The sequence below is a fragment of the Notamacropus eugenii genome, chromosome 3, assembly GCF_028372415.1.
Source record: "Notamacropus eugenii isolate mMacEug1 chromosome 3, mMacEug1.pri_v2, whole genome shotgun sequence".
Taxonomy (NCBI): Eukaryota; Metazoa; Chordata; class Mammalia; order Diprotodontia; family Macropodidae; genus Notamacropus; species Notamacropus eugenii.
This window is the reverse complement of record NC_092874.1, coordinates 90306001-90323938: the sequence shown is the minus strand read 5'-3', so window position 1 is coordinate 90323938 and position 17938 is coordinate 90306001. Positions and strand designations below refer to the sequence as shown.

General features: G+C 42.3%; 1 pseudogene; it reads right to left on the bottom strand.

Moving 5' to 3' along the window:
• Nucleotides 1-4018: 4018 nt before the first annotated feature.
• The window catches only part of LOC140532951 (uncharacterized), a 38783-nt pseudogene continuing 24863 nt past the window's right edge, over nt 4019-17938 (bottom strand).

Below are 17938 nucleotides of genomic sequence, written 5' to 3'. Positions count from 1 at the left end.
GGGCTGTGGGGTCCTCTCAATCGATGATCCTGTGATAGCTTAGTGGTAGCCAAGCTAGGTTTCATCCCTGGTCCTCTAGGCCCATCATTGGTTCTTCAGTCAGTGTGACCTCCTCTTCATGATCTGTTCATTTATATCCGCTACAGTTTCCTCTCATGTTGCTCATGTTCATTTCAGTTCATACACATCTGACCCAGAATAAGTCTTTTATTTTGGGTCCCACATGGTAGCTATAACATGTAAAGATACTCTACAACTCATGAAATGGATCCCCCAGAAATGGCTATCCTGTGTTTGACATATTCTATTTGTCCACGTCTACTCAATCACAGCTCATCAATGGACTAAGTAGGCCAGAGCAAAGGGCATTTAATTAAATGGCCTAGCAAGAAAAGGTAGCAATGGGATATACTGTTCCTAAAATACCAGCAATCACATGTGGTCAAGGTTCTCCTCCCAACCTTCAAATCATGCCCCCTCTACTGCTGGCCTGTTCTGGACCCTCTTTCAATGCCTAAGTTTTTCATGCCCAAGAGTGGTACTGCTTGCTCACCCTGGTGTATCCCTTTCTATCTTTGAGTTCTTCCTGGAGCCTCCATTTCACAGAAGAAATAAAGATGGTTGGACTTCAAAACCATCCTCCTCCTTTTTCAGCTCCCTTTTGTTTGTTGCCTTCCCCCCAAAAAAGGTAAGCTCTTTTCAGGCAGTGATGTTTTTGTTTATTTGGTATCCCCAGCACAATAATCAAAAGTAAACAGTAGCTTAATAAATGCTCGTTTTCTTCCTTCCAGGGCAGACAACTGGAAAGACAACTCATGCCTCTGATGTTGCACTGCTCCTAACGGACCTGCTCTTCACTCATCCCCACTGGTTGCTAATAGATATAGTCCTACTGGGCACATGGCTATTGACCTCTTTACTTCCAATTTCTGGCAATAGTTCAAGTGCATGGCTGTCATGTACTGTCTTCTCCTGAGCACTTTCAGAAAAGCAGAGACCCTAGCTTCAGTCATAGCATTATACTATAATGCTTGTTGGGAAGAAATACACATCCACATACCCACTTTAACTTCTTGACTTTTTTCCCCTTAAGGAGAGACCAATCTTGCTACTTCAGATTACTTTTCCTCAGTGCCAAGCTATTTAGAATAAATTAACAAAAGTAATACTTTCAAATATAAATAGGACTTTTGAACTAAAATTCCCTAGCTCAGAAGACAGTCTCTGTTTTAGACTTCTCTGAAATAAACATTCTCTGCTTTCCAATTTTTATCTAAAGATACACCCAATCATCATTCTTGCTATTTTATTTATCAATGTAGGGATTTTTCACCCAATAAAACTGCTAAGGACCCCAAGGTTCTGGGATCCATGAGTTAATTTCAAACTACTACCATTCTCAAGCAGGGGAAAAGCATAGAGAAAGCTAAATTCAGGAGCAACGTCATTCATTTTCTCATATCTGCCAAGCCAAGTTCCTGGACTATTCATATGTATAGCCTAAAGACTCCAGATCACCTTTCCATAGGCAGAGCTATGGATGGTCAAAATCCAGAGGAAGGGTAACTAGGATGTTAAGGAGATTGGACACCAGGTCGTACAGTCCTCAGATGAAGATACTATGGGGAGTGTAAAGTGGATCTGATAAGCCTTGGATAGGAAGCTGAAACATGATAGTTGACTTCAGACTACAAAGATTATCATATGGAAGGATTAGATTATTGCTGCTTGGTTCCAGAAGAAGGAACAAGGAAAGGATTTGCCAAAAGGCACATTTAAGATTGACAAAAGTGTAGCCCTTGTTTAGGAGTTTCTTCCAGGTATACTTCTCCCCCAAAGGAATTTGTTGCCCTTCTTATAGATCTGAAGACTTTAGCATCTGATCCCTTCCCTTGCTCAGACTACTGTCACAGTTTATAAGGCTCAAAATATGAAGTGGGCTTAGAGGCAATGAAAAAGTTCTAAATAAACTGAACTCTTAATAAAATTGTTTCAATTTTACCCACTCTAAAATTCTACTTTTTAGAAGTCTTTATACATTATGTTTGCATTTTTTCATTCTTTGTATTTAATTCTTTGGGTTCTAATAATGCAGATAGGTGGGGAAATAGAACACTGGGTTCTGGCCTCAGACACTTAACTTGCCATGTAACTCTGGGCAAGTCATTCAATCCTTTCTCAGTTTCCTCATCTGTAAAATGAGCTGGAGATAGAAATGGCAAACCACTCCAATAAGAAAGCCTCAAATGGGGTCATGAAGACTCGGACATGACTGTACAACAATAGTGCTAAGGTTCCTCCTAAAGTTGAAGACCGTCAGTTGTAGAAGAGACCCTAAAGTTTTGGGGAGGGGAAGGTTGTAGGAAAAGTCTTTTTGCATCATCTTTACTGGTTTCCACTTGAAGGAGCAGGGAAGCCATCCTTGATTTGACAAGAAGACTCGGATTTGAACCAGGCTTCTTCTACTTGAGGTAATGGTAGTCACAGACAGAGTTAGAAGGGACCTTAGATGTCATCCAGACTATCTCCCTTCCTCTTCCTAGCCTCTACTTTACACATGAGGAGTTAGGGTCAGAGAAATAAATAGGGTTAGACTATAGAAAGTTGATGCTCCACTCCTAGATGTCTGACCAAGTTCTACATACTATATAATACTTCAGCCACCTTCGTGACTGTTAGAACAAATTCTTCTCACCCATCTATTCTGCTAAAGGAAGTCTTCATATGCTTGGTACAGACATCCCCTTAACTCAGGTTTGAGGTCAGTTACCTTTAACCTGGTTTAGCTTCTCTGAGGAGATGGTTTACCAGTGTGTGGCCACTGAGTATGCCACAGGTAAGGGTTGAGCGCCAGGTAGACACCAAAGATGGGGATGAACAGCCCTGGAAAAGGGCTTAGCAAGTCTTCACACTCAAGGTGCTAGTCCTCCTTGAATACCAATACACACCAAATTATAACCTATGAATTGTTAAGCTATCCTTGCTTTAAGTAAAGTTGCTTTTATTCAATCTTATGGTACAGAAGTACTGCCTTGTTCCAACCTTGAAACCAAATCACTGATGAATGGTAGGCTTGACCAGAATGAATCTTATCCCACATCTAATGCAATGGGTCATTCAGAAACCAAGGATCTAAACAATCCATTTAATAAAAGTGTTCAAAGACATCTGGTAAAACCAAGTTATGGGATAACTTTTTAAAAATTCAAGAAAATAAATGCAAATTAAAGTCAGTTAAGTCTCTGCTAAAGTCCTAAAAAATTTGTTTTTTGCAATATTTGATATGTAGGCTGAAAGGACCTACAGTTAACCCATGCCTTCTGGTTCCACTAATATCCTGGCCTACAATGTAGTCTCAAGGACATTTTAGTTCTTCTGGAACAGCTTTACAGCTTAAGAAGTTCCATCTTTGGAAAGAGAACATTAAGAACCTAAGGGTTAGTGAACAGCTAGTCAAGTCCCACATGAAGAGAAATGAGTTATACTAGACTAGGGAAGGGCCACAATAAACACCAAAAGTTCTTATATGAAAATGCAGAATGAAAAAGTAGAAAGCATGCTAGATTTTTAAAAAGAGGACCTGAAGCTCCAATCCTGGCTTTGCCTCTTACATGTATAATCTTGAAAAAGTAAGTTTCTTTCTCTGACCCTAACTCCTCATGTATAAAGTGGAGGCTAGCAGAAGAAGGGAGATGGTCTGGATGCCATCTAAGGTCCCTTCCAACTCAGTCTGTGACTATTATTTCTTCAAGCAGAGGTTGAAACACCACCTTACAAAAGCTCAAATATCAAGCATTCTAGGAGCACTCACATGGACTAGACTCACAAGAGAGCTGTTTGAAGGTTCTATTTGTTGGAATTGGAAACTGCAGGTGATTCTAATTATCACAAGCTGTTCCCTGACAAAAAAATACTATTTTAAATTAGATGGATCCAGTCCTCACAATCTTATTCTCAGTTGCCTCTAAAATAAAAATGTGTCTTTTAGATATAGCCTTTTCTCATCGTCCTTCAATTACTAGCATCCTTTCTCCCCACCTTTTGGGTAAACAGTAGTTTACAAGAATAAGACTGAATGAACGTGTTATCATAGGCACCACTAAAGGTACGAAATACATCAGAGATTTCAAACCCACGGCTTGTTTGCTAATGAGCCAAACCAGCCAGGATGACAGTAAGTTGCAAAGTACTTCAATGGGCAGGGGGTGAAGTCCCACCAACCCACACATAATGAGGTTAGGGGAAGTTACCTCTCCCCAAACCCCACAAGACTGCAGGTGACCTGTGTAACCCCAAGAGTTGCACATTGGAAACTTGGGTGATTTTTCAGCATGGTCTAGTGTCCTGAGCATATCAGTTACTAAAGAAGAACACAGTGGTGCTATGGTAACAGTATAGCACACCAAGAGGAACAAGTCTTATGCCTGACCAGCAGGCTGCTCGTCCTCCTGTGGAGCTAGTGAGTAAAAGAATGAGGTGGGAGAGCAGGTCATGAAGCAACTCCGATTTATTCAAGGAAGCACTCTGATTATATAGTCTTTGCCAGTCAGCCCAGTGAGCCATGGTAACACACACAAACAAACCCAAAACTATAGTAATGAACACAAGCTGGAACTATAGTAACAAACACAAACCAGGGGTGGGGCTGTCCCTTCCAATGCCATCTTGTTCACCCTTCCCTGAACTGGACTCAGTTTACCTGATGTCCGTCAGTGTGACGTCCCAGATGGTGTGGCGGTCAGCGCCCCTTACACAGTGGTAGGGGCCATCTGCAACATTCCATGTATGACTACAACATTAGCCTTTGCATGAAGAAGCACAAGTTGCTTTCAGCTTGGAATGCTTTTTGGTACATTTCTCCACTGGTAATTAAAAAAAAATGAATATCTATTATGGAGCACAGCTTAGACGGCAACAATACATTTCTGGATATTTAAAGGGGAATGTAGAAACTTACTTAAAACAGTCTGGGAATTCTGAATTGGTCTTTAAAAACATAACTAGAAATCTTGGATAAATTGGTTCATACTGATTCCCTCCTATTTTTTTTGGTCTAAAAATTGCGTTTTTATTCCAAATCTTGTCTGGGTACACAAATAGTCAGTGAGTAGGTCTCTCCTGAAAGATACATGGCAGCTTGTTGGGACACATTGTCCTTACAGTGGCAGCTAGATGCAGTGGATAGAGTACCAGTGCAGGAGTCAGGAGGACCTGAGTTCAAATCTCACCTTAGACACTTGACACTCACTAGCTGCGTGACTTTAGGCAAGTCACTTAACCCCAACTGCCTCATCCTGGGTCATCTCCAGTCATCCTGATGAATGTCTGGTCACTAGATCCAGATGACTCTGGAGAAGTGAGGCTGGCCTCACACAAAACAAAGTCAAGTGCAAGTCATGTCATCATTTTTCTGATAGCATGGTCTTCGACAACAAAGGACGAACATACTGTCCTTAAAGCAGTTACGATAGGAATCTGGATGGAGTACCCAAAACATTTAGTTATAAGGAAGGTCCAAGAGACTCTCTGCATCACAAAGTTTTACATGATGTACACGGCTTGGTCTGATTTTTTTTATGCCTTTTGCCAGCAGGGTAGTGCCCAGTTCTAGGATCTGCTAATAACTAGGTCCTAAACAGAAGTTAATAAGGGTGCATGAGACTTCTACAGCCCAAAGGCCAGTCTTTGACTCTGCAAAGGTGGGGACAATGAAGAAACATTCAGGATTATCCTTTCTCTGTGGATATCTACCTATCCTCCTGGAGTGTAGAGGGAGTGAGTACTATCTGTGATGCTGGTAGGTGAGGAGGAAAGAGAGAACAAGTTCCAGAAAACTTTAAGAAGGAAATAATTTTGCTTTACTCACTTTGGCAAGGAGAAGCTGAAGAAAAACCTAGGGAGGAGTATGAGAAAATGCCCAAATGGGGAATGAGATGGCCTGATGAGGTCACTTTCTCCATCCTATTTGAAGACAAAGTATACAAGCCCAGCAGAGATCCTCTGGGTGACTCGGGGTCTTGGCCAAGTAAGGGTTTCAGGGATGCCAAATACAGAGTCTCCTTGCCATGGGTCCTCAGGTGTCTCATCAGGTGAGAATTGTGGCTAAACCACATTGGCTATAGATGTAGTGTCTGGTACCAAACATGTTACAGCCGCAGCTGAAGTTCTTTCCACACTGTTGACACTGCTGAGGAGCCTCCTTGATTGAGCCCCCCAATTCTTTAATGCCTTTGCCTGCTTCCGCATTATCAGTTGCTGGATGGGTCCCAAAGTGGCGCTGAAGGTGGGCACTCCAGCAGACACCTCTTCCGCAGGTTTTACAGTGGTAGCGTCTCTCTCTTGCATGGGTCCAAATGTGCCATACTTGGTTGGAGCTGTTGTGGAAGCAATGGCCACATGTGACACAGGAGTGAGGTTTTTCTCCTGTGTATATATGCTAGTGACAAGCCAAGTGAGCATTCTGGCTGAAGTGCTCCCCACACACACCAGAGAGATATGACCACTCACCAGTGTGGCTGAGCTGATGGTAGCTCAGGTCCTGGTTCTGGCTGAAGCATCTGTTGCACTGGCCACAATGATGGGTCCTCTCTCCACCATGAATCAGCATGTGGCGTGCAAGGCCAGCCCGGCACACAAAGTGCTTCCCACGCTCAGAACAGGCATAGGGCTTTTGACCAGTATGCACATGGTGATGACTAACTAGTTGGGATCTCTGGCTAAAGGCACATTCATAATCCTGGCAGGAGAGGGGTCACTCTCTTGTATGTATCCCGCTGGTGAGTGACCAGATGCTCCTTCTTCTGGAAGGTTTTGCCACATTCACCACACGCAAGGCTTCTGCTCAATGGGAGCTTGCTGTTGCTGGTACCCTGAAGAAAATTTTTGCCATACTCAACACCATGGAGAAGCTTCTCCTTATCATGGAAACCCAGACAGCGTTGGAAATCGACACGTCGCTGGAAACCCTACCCACAAATTGAGCACAGGAAAGCTGGTTTGATGTCCTGCTCCATTTCCCTGGCAGGGGCACGTAACTGTTGCAGAAGGCTGGACTGTTGTTGGAAACCCTGATCACGGTCAGCGCACGAGAAAGCCACCTCTGTGGAATAGATCTGCTGGTGTTTTCTCAGGTGGCCACTCTGTTGGAAGCATTCCCTACACTCAGAACACACATGTGGACAATCATCTGTGTGTGTCCTCAGATGCAGCCTGAGGATGGAGCCATGGGCAAAGTTTTTCCCACAACACGGGCACTGGTAGGGCTTGAGAGAATCATGGGTTCTTCTGTGTGCCTGAAGGCATGACAACTGAAGAAAGCTTATTCTACACTCAGGGCAGGTCTCTGATGCCTCCCCTCAGGCTTCTCTTGGACATCAGACTTTTATTTCCCAAACTTCACTTTTACTTTTCTGGAACTGTTGTAGGTTTTTGTGAACCTTCTGGATTTATTTTCTTCCCCTATTCTGTGTCCCAATTTCAAGCCCTAGAGGCTGTGCAGGCCAAATTTTCTCCACCACTACATCCTGAAACGTCAACAATTCTAGCACAGTTGCCAACTCCAGGTCTCTGGGATCTCTCTTCCTGGGAAGAGGAAGTACCTTCAGAAACAGCTGAGCCTCTCTCAGTAGAGATGGAATTCCCTTTGTAGGCCAGGAATTAGCTATTTCCCTTTGTTTGAAAGCTTGGATGGTTTTGGTTGGGGTTTCTAGGGCTCCTTTCCAGTGGTCAAGGCTTCTCTGAGGGCACTATCCATGTGGGTGTATGGCCAAAGACTGTTGGCCTTGCTTTGCTAGGCTGTGCTTGCAAATCCTCCACAAGGGTCACCACTCCATCACCACTCTTGGGATGCTTTCCATGCACCCAGGTCTGAATGTCTCCAGGTAGGATGAGGAGGAACTGCTCAAAGCACCAGCAACTCCAGAATCTGACTTTTGGCATAGGCCTCTGGCCTTAGTCACTGGCAGCAAAGCTCCTGGAGTCTGTTGAGAGTCTCCTTTGGGCCAGCTGACTCCCGGTAGCAGAAGTGCCTGAAATGCTGTTGACAGGCTTCATGTTTTGGCATGAAGCTCCCAAGACGACTCTTCAAGTTTCATTATTGGTGGTTCAGGGGAGTTTGGGACTGTGGGGCTGCCACATTTGGTCTTGCAGGTATCATTTTCTTGGGTTCTGGAGGATGGGGAGCCTCACTTCAGTTGAGATCAATGCAATATCCAGTCCACAATCTACAAGTCTCTTCTCCACGCTTTAACAGGATACCTGGGGGAAAAAAGTTTCTACCAGAGGTTAGGTGTGGATACTGCCTCCTCTCCTATTTTTTTTTTAAAGAAATTTTTAATGACATTTTGTTTTTGTTGTCTATTTTTATTCCTGTATCCCTCCCAAGAAACCATTTTACATAACAAAAACACACACAAAAATTCTAAAGAAAGAGAAAAAAATTCTACAGGGTCAATATATTGAAATAATTAGCTCTGTAAAAGAGCTGAGGAAGTTGGCTTCTCACCTCTTGCTTGTTCTTTGTAATTTTTAACATTTTGATTGTTTTGTGGTGGTTGTTCTTTGAAACTGACTCCATACAGTCTTCACATTTCCTTATCTCTGCTTCCTTTGCTGCATCAATTCATTTGTCTTTCCATAATTCTCTATACTCATCACGTTTATTCATGTTCTTTATGGTACAATGATATTCCAATTACATTCATATTGTTAGAAACATGCTTGACACTAATAAGGTATCAAGGAAAATTTATTACAGCAAAGTTCAGAAGAATTGAACATTTCGACCAAAATAGGCCCCCTACTGTCTTTTCAGGATGAATACAGAAGCAAGATGAGCTATATACTGTTAGTTCAAGACAGATCCTCCCACCAGGAGATGGATTGGTCCATTCTCCATTAGGTCACCATCTTCTCTACATGCCCATTACATAACCCCCTTAAGTGTGATTCTCCCTCCCAAACATGCTTTAACGTAGAACCCATGATCAGAAAATGGAGGGATAATTTTTTGCAGGGTGTGTCTCATTACCTGCATTAAGTTCATTAAGCAAATGTAGTGAAGAAAAGTCTTCTCCAGGTAACTCTAGGTCATTTTTCTTGGCTAGTTCCAGCTAGCTGTAGATTTGGTTCCTTTATCAAAAAACTGTAATTGTTTGAAGGCCAGTATCTGTCATTTGATTGGTTGAATCCACCTGAAGTCTGCTGGCTGCCTTATTATCCAACTTATTCTCAGTGACTTTATCAATTAACAATAACTTACTGTGGAAAGTTTTGCTCTCACAATATGCCACAACATGTTTAGGTAGTCCCCAATCAATAGGCATCTTTGTTTCCATTTCTTTGGTATACGTGGGGACTCTCTTATCAATGACCTTGTGAAGTAGTTCAAAAGGGTATGGACATTTAAATTTATTTACTAACCCCAAATTGCTTTTCAGAAATGGCTTGCTCCCATGAAGTTTTATAAGCAGTCTTGAAAACACTTGTTTTACATAAGGAGAAAAATCAGGTAACCGGAGAAGACAGTAGTGGTAAGTTTCTTTTGTTTTTTGCCCAAATGTTCAACTTCAATGTGAGGAACTCTGAGTTGAAACTCTCTACTGATGCACATTGACTACCCTCTTCTATTTATAATCTTATGAATTGCCCCTTCATTTTATATAATCTTTTATGATCATAAGTTGTACTCAGAATGACTGACATACGAGCTGTATTATTATAGTTAACAGGTTAAACACAGTACTTCAACCCAGATTTCCTCAGTTCTAAATCCAGGCTGTGTTTCCCCAAAGTCCTACTACTTCCTCTTGAATGCTGAAGATCCTACAGCTATATGACCCCCACATTTCTGGACACAGGAACAATGGCTCCTACGTATTAGGGGCCTCCTCTCCATAACACTGAGGGGAAGGAGTTCCAGTATTTCTCTGCTGTCATGGCCTTATAGCTTATAGCCTTATAAGGCCTGACAGCATCTCCCTCATGCTATGGTTCACACTTTGGCCCCAGTTTATTTTTCAGTACCTTTCACATCTCCAAGGTGATTTTTCATGGTAGATATGTGATTTCTATCCCTCAGCACCTAATTATTATGTTATTTGACTAGTTCAACCCAAACCCCCTGATTTTCCCTCAACTGTCCCTTTAGCTTTGCCTTTGAAGCCAACTGCAGTTTGTTCAAATTACTTAAGACTGTTTCCCATGATAAGCAGGGTAGGTAGAGTCAGGCATCCTTCAGTGTTACCATGAAATGAGAGAAGTGGGGAAAATAAAAGTTGTTGGATCCTAAGCTCAAATAGGTCAACAAGGATGGATATGACTCATGAAAAGGTTATTTTAAAAAGGTTACTTACCTTGCAAAGATACAGTTGTTATATAGACCAAGTTCTGTTTAGTTCTAGCACTGTCTCCATCTTTCCTCATGGATTCATACCTGTAATGGTAGTTGGTATAGGTTTAGCGAGGGGAAGAAGCAAAAAGCTATGCTATTACTCACCAATAGATCTACCAGGGATGTAACACCAGGGTAAAACTTTCTACCATACTTGCAACAAGGAAAAATGTGTTTTTACTGTTTATAGGGTGAAAGGCCTACTTGATCAACAGTATTTCACTAGTTCCTACATGACTTGAAGTTCTACATGAAAAAGCCCAGGGACTTTCCCCTTGCATTTTGCGTCTAGATCTAACCATCACTCAAAGTGAGAATGTGATAAGATCTTAGCCTGAAAGGGCCAGGTCTCACATTGCATCCTGGGCCATATCTCTAGTTGTCCTGATGAACATCAGGCCACTGGACCCAGAGGGCTCAAGTGAATAAAGAGAAGTTGGTGACCTTTCACAGCCCCTCCCCCCCCACTCAAATCAAAGTCAACTGCAAGTCATGTTATCATCTGAAAGTCATGGTCCTCTTCGACAAGAAAGGACAAACACAACAACCTACAAAATCTGACCATAGCCCAACTCAGAGCTCTATACAAAACATTTCAACAGTGACCCAATGCCTCAATAAGTCAAAACTCCTCACCTTAGTATCCAAAGTCCTCACAAACATCACAACCTTCATATGTCTACTTTAGCAATTGTGTTTTCCGTATTGCTCAAAACTGAGTCCAGAAGCATAGTTCTCATTGCTTCCTTCACCTTATAAAGAACGAAATCATCAGGTCAAAAGTATTAGTTGCTTTGCTTTTAGAGAATTCAAATTCCCTATCACTACATCATATAGACCCACACAAAGATTCATCCCTAAGGGATCTGTCAGGCAGCATCTGAAAGGCTGTGGGAAAATGTCAAGAGGTGCAACAAGAATAAAGAGCAAGAATTCTGATTTTCAAGAAAGGACAACACAATCCCATTGCCCACAGAGTCCAACTTTGAAAATAAGCCAATAATGTCCAGTTTCCGATGAAAATATATATATGCTTTAGCATAAGCTCTATCTAGACAAGGTTCTTTACAAGTATGATGGGGCACAAGAAGTCAAAAAACAAACACTTTACGGGTTCAGGTTGAAGAGTCTATGACTGGTCCTAAGACTCCACATCTCCCATTACTCCTGCCTCACCCCCTGGAGGGTCTTTCTTCACACTTCAGTAAAAACGCTAATCTGGAATGTGGTTTAGAGCCATAGCCCAGGCCAGATGTTGTGTCTGGGACAAAGACACTGGGATCATATTTCATTCTTCAGCTAGAGGGCAGTGAACTTTTGAAGAGAAGGGGAGAAGAGATTAGATAAATGTGACCATGTAGAAATTTTTAAAAACATCTTTAACATTTTTATGAGTACAGTAAAACCCAAGAAAAGGATTGTATGTAAGGACCATGAATGCCTTGCTTTTAGAAAAAAAAACATGCATAAGTTCACAGTACTTTCAAAACTCATTTATGTTTTCTCCTGAACACCTATTATCCTCTGCATTTAAAAAAATGTTTCATGACCTCTTTTTTTGGCTTTTGTTACCACCCTCTTATTCTTACCCACCCCTGAATACTAGTGGGGAAAAAACTAACAAGGATAATCAAGAGAAATAAATCCACACAGAGGCTATACCTATAAAATTTGTCTCATTTTATACTGATTCTGATGAGGGCTGGAGAGACAGAGGTACAGGAACTCCAAGACTAGAATTCCGTTGGGGCCATTTGGACTCAAGCATTGTTAAGGTTAAGGTGGTTAAGATTTATTATGCTTTTCAGTGGGCAAAAATTCTTAGAGAACCTATAATTTTAGAGGGGTACAGGTAAAGTTTATATATATAGTAAAACGTGCCAAATATGGTAATTAGGTGATTCAGGGTAAGATTAGAAAGTGATTAAGGAGTGGTTAGTTCTTAAAAGGAACATGCATTTTTAGTATATACTGTGAAGGCATTTTACCCAGAGTTCATTGGGAAATAGCCCAAGGTAGGGCTACATGGAGGTGTGGTTTTAGGCCTGAAACATCACTAAGTCAATTAATGGACAGTGCTGATTAATGAATACCTGGTTGCTCTCATCAATATCTTGTTGGACAAGACAAATGAAAGACAGCATATGTTTGTCTAAGTCTAGGATACATATGATTGGTCGGTGGAGTAGTAAATGTAGTTATGACCTGGTATACAGCCACTTCAGCCAGTACACAGTTGGTTCAGACTAATAAATTCTATAGATGCAGTCAGCTACCGTATTGAAAAAAGTTTTACTAGGGCAGGCTGTATCCTTGGGCTGGGGAGAAACTGCATGGGATAGTGTTTTTGAAGCCAAGGAGAAATGTGATTTTTAGAGAAGTGTGATTTTAGAATTGGGGTCCAAGCACATGCAACCAAACATCCCATCAATTCTATCTAACATGCTCCATTCTCAAATCCGGTGTTTGATCATAGTTCAGATTATTTTTCTCTGCAGTGTTGTCATTGTATAACTCATTCTCCTGATTCTAATTTCACTCTGTTTATACTAACTCAAGATTTTCTAAGTCATCTTTTGTCATTTCTATGGCACAAAAATATTCCATTCTATTAATACACCAGACTTTTAGTCATTCCAGAACTGATGAACACTTGTTTAGTTAATACTTTTGTTCCCTCTTTACTTTACAACCACCTTCCAAGATCAGTAAGTTTGGTTTGTTTACAATTATTCCCTTCCTGACATCATCCTTCCTCTTAAACATCTTTGCTTCCTGGTTGAATTTCATGAGTTTCTGCAAATTTTGTGTCCAATCCTCCTCTTGGTTCAGTTAAGAGTAAAGTTCCTGTTCCCCGCCCCCTTCCCTTTCTCCTCCATATTTACATACCCTCATCAACACTATGAAAAATAACAAGTCTTCTTCCCCCCTCTCCCAACCCTTCCTATTGTAGGGTTAGATAAAAATTGTTTCCTACCTAGAAGGCATCCTCGTATGATGGAGCACTGGATCTGGAGACAAAATCTGAATTCACATCCTGCCTTTGATGCTGCTTCCTTCCAATAAGTCTAATTCTAATAAGATTAATAAGTCTCATTAGCCCATTTCCCTTGTACCCTCCCTTCTCTTCCTTCTTCAACCTCTTGGAAATAAAACCAATTTACTCCCAAAGTCTTTCCCCCCCCACCCCTTCTAATTCAATATCATTTAAGGACATTCAGTTTCTGAGGAGGCACTTGTTTCTTTGCCCCTTCACGATGTTAATATATTACAAAGTCCCCTTCTATTGGTTAAGTAAATTTAGCTTTCTGGTGTCTTAACTTTTGTTTGCTTCTCAAATTTTTTTCAAGCTAGTTCTGGTCACACTCTGCTTTGCAGGCTAAGTTATTCTGGGTTGTCCTTTTTTTTGCTTTTCTGAACATTGTTTTCCACAATATCCTCTTTTTTTTTTTTTTTTTTTAAAGTAGAAGCTCCTAGGTCTGTGTGTGCGTGCGCATGTTCATCCTTCGTTGCCGAAGAAGACCATGCCATCAGAGAAATGATTGTGAGTTGTTTCTCAATCATGTTCAACTCTTTGTGACACCATTCGGGATTTTCTTGGCAGATACCAGTTATTCGCCATTTCCTTTTCCAGCTCATTTTACAGATGAGAAAACTGAGGCAAACAAGGTTAAGTGAATTGCCCAGAGTAACATAACTAGTAAATGTTGAAGGCCAGATTTGAATTCACAAAAAGGAGTCCTCCTGATTCCAGGCCTGGCACTCTATTCACTATACCTAAATATTCTCAATTTTTTTTCCTTCCTGATACACTGGTGAAGGAAGACACAGTTTCTGTGTAGTATTGTACTTGAAGTAGTCAGTGAATTACTCTAGCTTAGTAATGTAAGTGCCTGTTGCAAGTGTCACTTGTTGCCTCTACCTGAAGTTAATATAGGAAAAAATACAAAATAAACCTTACGCATAATTGTAATAATTGTATTATTTCCCTCCAAATGTGGGAAGCTAACACCAACCCCCAGACAAATATTCAGCGTAAAATACAGGTATGATGTTAGATTCAGAAGGCAGCCTGGAACCATGCTGTGGCCTGGAGGCCATATGTGGCTCTCTCGATCCTCAAATGTGGCCCTGTGACTGAATCCAAACTTCACAGAACAAAGCCCCTTAATAAAAGGATTTGTTATGTAAAACAGACTCAGTCAAAAGGCTGTACCCAAGGATTAAGTAGGTCCATGTGGCTTCAAAACTGTGGGTTCTAGTTTATCCTTCTCATTTGATAGAAAGGACACTGAGGTCTAAGAAGACTGAGTAACTCAGGAAACATCAAAGGCAGGATTGTGAATCCAAGTTTTGACTCTAGATCCAGTACTCTGTCCTACTAGGATCTATCTAGGTAGGTAACAATTTTAATCTAACCCTGTGGAAAATGCATGACACTAAGGACTCACAGGATCCCATTAACAAGTTCAGAAACACAAAAGCATGCTGATATACCTACTTTCCTATTTTCCTTTTTCTGGAATATGTAGTCCTGGGTTACCAAAAACCAGTGGCTTTCAGGATGCTGGATTACTTGATTGGGCTCATGAATGCACAATGGTTTTTGGGTTTTTTTTTCTCCCCATCTTCACTGTTACTTATTTACCACAGCTTATCATGTTCCAGCTACATCTTAGTTTCCATCTCAATTTATGTAGGCCTCACCTGAGCTGCCTGTATCTGCCACTCACCATGGCATTCTTTTCTCTATGCCTTTTCACTTGATTTCAGCTCCCAGGAATGCAAATATTTCAATGCAGATGAATCTTAGACTTTTGGAACACCCTATGGATCTTACTGCAAATGTAAGCTTTAATAGCTCAGATAACTTAAAATGGCACTAAGACTTTTGGGACACCCCATCTTGTCCTCATTTTGGCTTTTAAAACCTTGAGCAACCTGGCCCCTTTCTTAGTTTTCTTACAGTTTCTTCCCCTCCATCTAATCTATGATCCCACAACACTGGCTTTCTAATTGTTCTATGCACACAAAATACTCCAACTCCCAATGCTAAAAATGCTCATGGCTCCTCATTTTTAGCCTTGACTTAAGATTCAATGTAAATACCACTTTTTGCAAAAGGCATTAGTCCTGTCCCTCCTTCCCATCCCATGGGCATAGTTTTTTGCCTGTTGTCTCTCCCATCAGAATAGAAGTTTGAGCAAAGGACTTCTGTTTATGTCTGTCTCTCCAATCCTTAAGCATTGCACCTCACACATAAGTGCTTAATAAATGCTTATCTCTGTAAAAAATTATTAGAGATTCCTTCAGAAAAACAAACAACTCCATAAAAACTGTTGAAATGGATGGACCGAGAAAAGGCACAGGCAAGAGTCAATTGGGAATTCTGAGAGCATCTTTACTAGCCGGGCCGGCGGCTGTCTCATGGAAAAACCCAGAGGAGGCAGCCCCAAACTAAGGTGTGCGTGTGTCTTTTAAGCATCTCAGCACTGCCTGGTACAGCTTTGTGGTTTTAACAGCAAACATATCTCACAGAACAGTTTTGACAGGGGCCCAAGTTGCTGCTAGGCAAGGGGGGCCCAACAGAAAGTGGCTGCTAGGCAAGGGGGGGGGGGAGGGCCCAACCCTGCCTAGAAACTCAACAAACATTTCTCAACCCAGGGGGGCTCCAGGGGGGGAGAGGGGGAAATAACATCCACTTCACTCCCCCCTTTTCATGTAACTAATTTAAATGAGGGACTCATCAGAGGCCAAAGGGGTATAAGTCATGCACAAAGCAAATAGTTTAATAGATTGGAGGCGATCCCTGATGTACTTAAGAGGCACAGTTTACAATGCAAGGGGCTATTAATAGACCAAGGCACAAAAGGGCTAGGGGCCCCGCTATGGCGGTCACCAGAGTAGTTAACCAGGGTGACCAGTTGAACAGAGACTGGAACCATGTCAAGGACATGAACTAAAATGCAGATTTCCTGGGGTTCCACAGTAAAGGAATGCTTCTGTACACAGGTAGTCAGACCAAAGGTGCAAGCAAACCAAGTGCCAGCTGGGGCAATCTTGAGGTCTCCAACCAGATGTGCGGTCCACTGGGCAGATGGTGGTACCACTGGCTTGACGTGTGAACGATGTATCCACACCTTGTGTCCTTCAACCTTAGCCGCTTGACTTTGGTGGGGAAAGAGGTGAGGAACCAGCAACAAATACGAGATCTTTTGGATGCAGTCTGGCTACCCAAAGAAGTTGCCATCACCCACATACCAGCCCACACGTGGGGGACCAACTAAGTCAAGGCTGAAAATGAGGAGCCATGAGCATTTTTAGCATTGGGAGTTGGAGTATTTTGTGTGCATAGAACAATCAGAAATTAGATTTGACAGGATCACTTGAAAAGGCCTGGTCCACCAAGGTTCAAGCAAGGAACCCCAGGGTAGTTTTCTTGTGAGGACCCAGTCGCCTGGCGATACAGTCAAAGTGGCCGGGTCTCCTAGGCCTTGGGTAGTTGTTGCTTGATATAAAGATTTGAGAGCACTCTGGACCTCGCGCAGAGCCTGTAAGGACTTAAGGAGGGCAACATTAGAAAAGTCGGGAAGCCAACACTCAGAATCAACAACTCCAGGAACAACCTGGGGAGGGGGGGGCGGGGCTACTCCAAACATGATTTTGAAAGGGGGGGGGAACAGAGAGCCGCAGGGTTGGGGGTACACCTAGCCTGAAGCAGGGCAAAAGGAAGGAGACTCACCCAGGTCTTGCCAGTTTCAACCTTAAGCTTAGCAATATGCTCCTTCAGGGTCCTATTCATCCTTTCTACCTGGCCTGAACTCTGGGGCCTATAGGCACAGTGTAGTTTCCACCTAACCCTGATAGCTTTTGAAAGAGCTTGTGCAACCTGAGACACAAAAGTTGGGCCGTTATCAGATCCAATGGAGACTGGTAGGCCAAATCTTGGGATAATTTCTAGAAGTTTCTTGGCCACTGCTGCAGCGGTTTCTGTTTTAGCCAAGAAAGCTTCTACCCAGCCTGAAAAGGTGTCAAGAAAAACTAGCAGGTATCAGTAACCATTAACCCTTTGCTCCATGTCAGTGAAATCTACCTCCCAATGATCACTGGGAAACAGTCCCCAGGGTCTGGTAGATGGGATTTTCTGAAATCCATGTGGGTTAACTTTTGCACAGGTTATGCACTGCCAGGCTGCAGCCTCCACAGTTTGTTTCATTCCACGACTATTCATCCACAGTGAGTGCTGGGAGGGTTTCTCTGCAGGCTGCCTCCCTGGCAGCCCGATCCTCAGCCGCATTTCCTAGAGAGAGAGAACGTCGGTCCCCCATGTGTGGGCTGGTACGTGGGTGACAGCAACTTCTTTTGGTAGCCAGACTGCATCCAACAGATCTCGTATTTATTGCTGGTTCCTCACCTCTTTCCCTGCTGAAGTCAACAAACCCCTTTGTTGATACACATAACCTTGCACATGAACAGTAGTGAAAGCATATCTGCTATCAGTGTAAATGTTGACCTTCTTCCCTTCAGAGAGGCGAAGAGCCTCAGTTA